The sequence below is a fragment of the Pagrus pagrus genome, assembly GCF_965226575.1.
Source record: "Pagrus pagrus genome assembly, chromosome: 8".
Lineage (NCBI taxonomy): Eukaryota > Metazoa > Chordata > Actinopteri > Spariformes > Sparidae > Pagrus > Pagrus pagrus.
In genome coordinates, this window is record NC_140192.1 from 16,337,022 (window position 1) to 16,340,813 (window position 3,792).

Below are 3,792 nucleotides of genomic sequence, written 5' to 3' on the forward strand. Positions count from 1 at the left end.
CCCACCACCCCTGCCTCCACCGAACCACGCTTACAAGTGATTGTGGTGATATGGCGACCACTAAGCGTAAGGAGATAGACTTCACTGAAAGGACATTTCTTTGTTTTCTTTATTTCGCCCATACAGCGAGACGAATGACTTTGATGACTTTCGTTATTTTAATGTTATTTGCTATAGTTTTAACTTCTGGGTTTGGTAAGGTTTTGGTTTGATGGCAGATGGATGTTACTGGTTAGCATTTTTATTTCCCTGTCAAGTCTGTCATGTTTTGGTTTGTTTGTTTTTTGGCTTGTTGTATCTCTGCCCTTAGCTGAGCATGTTTTTCTTTGCTAATGTCCAAATGAGCAATCAGGGACGGGTGAGGAGCGGAGGGGAAAGGGAGTTTATCATAGTTACAAATATGTAGCAGCATCTTGCTTTTTTTTTTTTTTAAGTGGCTATGGATGGGATTGCAGTAGTGTGGGGTTTTTATTCCTGTTTTTTTTTTCCATTTTTATCTTTTTACTTTCTTGTGAATTTTCTTTATCCTCCTCCCCGCCCACTTTCTGGTACTTTTACGCACCCAAAAAGCATTGAAAGCAGCACCTAGTATTTGTTTGACATAAATATATATATATATATATATATATATATATAAACATATGTATATATATATACACACACATAAATATATAGATATATAAATATTTGTAGTGTTTGGCTAAATGCGATTGTGGCTGGTCCCATTTTGCAGCAGTACCATAAGTGGAAAAAGACGAGAAAAGGAGCAGAATAATTTCTAGACTGGGGAACCTGAAATCAGTGTCCACATGTCATAAAACGTTAGGACAGACTGTATTATTCCATTGTCTAGTAATGAAACAGTAAGAGACACAACTACATATGAAAATATATACACACACTATGATTACATATCCATAAATACTATGAAAATGTTCGTAGTACGTAGATATTGGAACATGGATCCTATATATATATATTTGCTGTCATGCACATATGTATATATGCATATGACTGTGTGTATATATGCATTGTGTGTGTGTGTGTGGTCAAGCATTACACAGTGGCATACTTGAACAATGCTACTTCGTTTGCACTTTGCAGAGGCCTTCGGTTCATCTCAGTTTAGAGGCAAAAAGTTTGTTCGCTCTCGTCTGTTTTTTTAATGGCCTTCTCACAGATGAATGACAGATCGTTGGAGATGGAAAGAAAGTTTGACCCGGACGGTTTGAGGATTTCGTCGTCTCCGTATAGACTGTAGTGTGTTTAGCAGCTGTCTGTTAGATGCTTCTAGGGAATTTGGTTTGATTTTATTTAAATTCTGTAGACAAATTCTGCTTCTCCTCTCAGTTTTTGCCTGATTTTAAACTTTTCTCTGAAGAGAAAAGTGTAGTTTGTGATTCTTTGCTGCTATTCTAGAAATCCCGCCATTTCCTCCCGCTCTTGTAGGTCTTTTGCACTTTATAGCTTATCCGTCTGTCTCTCTCTTAGAGCGAATGAATTGTCTCTTTGTGGACGGCGTCTGTGATTTGCCTCTAAGCCGTCTGAATCTTGTGTCTCTTCAAAACATGAACGGCCTCCCCTCACTTTTCTGTTGTGCAGTGCATAACTCTGAAAACCGTCATGTGAACCGATGTGTCTTCCCTCCCTACTGGTTCAAAGTGGCCCTCAAAATAACTGCACCAGAATCCTCAGAGAGCTCTTCCCCACTTATTTTCTGTGATTAACAGAGACTTGGTAAACATACACGCATATATTTTCTATGTTAAGATTTTGAGGTGCAAAAACAGATGGATATTCAGTATATTATTTCTAAGAGTAAAGCAGGGAGGAAGAGGTCAGGACAATGCGGGATGCCCGGGGCTCGTTGTCTGTCTTTTTAATGAAAGGATAGAAAAGATGGCGGCAGGTGGAGGCGGGGCAGGATGGGAGGGGAGAGATTTAAAAAATCAGCAGTGATTGATTACTTTGCCGGCAAGGTCAGTCTAATCACATGACCTTATATCCTAAAAACGATGACAATGCAAACCCTTAATAGTTAGCAGTGACCTACTTGAAAATATAAAGACATAAACATATTGGCCCGTGTTACAGTTTTTGTACATAAAGTAACATATTTAAGGTTTTATACGTATTTCTACTGGGTTAGTTGTTTTACTTCCCCAACTTGAAGCACTTTTGTTCACTGTACCTCTGGCTGTGTGTGTCCGAATGTGTGTGTGTGTATGTGCGTGCGTGTGTGTGTGTATGTGTGTGCATGCATGTGTGTTACCCGCATGCATGCCTGCACACGAAAGAAAGCGAATGTTTAGTTTCTTTTCCTCAGACAGTTTTATTTCTCTCTCCCCCCCCCCCTCCTCTTTTTTGGTTTGGAAGTATTTTTATTTGTCCTGTTGTATTTTTTCTTTCTTTTTCTTTCGCAACTGTTTGGTTTCACTGTCTCTCCCAGTGATCTGCGAGGTCGAGAGCCAGGTTAGTTTGTTTGGAAGTGATTTATCCCTTCTTCTTTTTTTCTGTTAGCTTGTTTATTTAGCTTGTGTGGTGAGAGCCCTTTAGAGGGCCGGTGTTTAGGTCTCTGCTGAGCCATGTAGACGTTGAGGGCGAGCTGGAATCTCCCACCATGTCGCAGGGAGAGCCTTTACCAAGACCCTTTCTCCACCACAGTCAGTGTCTCCTGTATAGAGGGCTTTCAGGTGATGAAACGCACCCTATGGCGGCCATATTGGAGGTCCTTAGCTGGGCTGTGAATATCTGATTGTATTTCTTGAGAACTTGTTCATGTGTGTGCTGGTTTTAACTGAATATTAACTGTTAATCCCCTGATCCATTTGATTTGAGTTACTGTTTGGATGATATTAGCTTGTTAGCTACCTGAGCTGAGCTGCTACATCCCAGTTCTGGGGCTGCATCCTTTGAAGTTCGCATTTCAAGACTCCTAAAGCCTTGTCTGCGTCTTTAAGTTTTATGTTAATGGTGCATTCAAGCGGTCTTCGTCAATTCATGAAGTTGAGAAACGTGACCTCATTGATATTTGTGTTCCTGTGCTCATCAGTGCTGGTAAACTACTGGTAAGCTACATTTCATGAACTTGAGTTTACTACTTGGCGTTCACCACTTTGTCAGCCATTTCCTGGTGATAAACTTGAAAACTACTGAGACTGAAAGTTGGATCATGGCACATGATTGCTCAGTAACGAAACTGTAGATGTTCAAATTTCTATTATTTCTAAGCACTGAGCACAGGAATGGAAATGTGAATATCTACAATTGGGTAACTCCGTCTGCTGAAGAAGATTGTGTGATACACTCCAGAACAGCTACCAGATGGACCTTGTGGCATGATTGTTTTATTAATTTCCAGTCGACTTTAGGAGTGGTCAAGAAGTGCCTGAATGCACCATTGGTTTTACGTCCCCGAGGCTACAGTGTCTCGTTTGGAGAGGAACGCGCAGGATTGGTCTGGCTTTTAGGTCCTGCGACAGACTCGCTTTAAAGGGCTGCATCGTTCGAAGGTTTCAGCTCTTGAATTGAGATGCAGCATTTATCTGGTCAGCCAGCCTTGACTGTCTGATATGATGAACATATCTAGGTGAAAATGTCAAACTTTTGATATTGGGGAACTTTTTCCAAACTCACAGAGCGAAGGGTAGCTACATTTGGAAACAAAGTCCACCAGACCATTCATGTCTGCCTAAATCGTTACTGAGCGGACCCACAGTAGTCCGACTTTCCTCTTAACTGTTACATGTACACAGCTAGTTTCTCCAAAGGACCTCCAAGATGGCGCCAGCG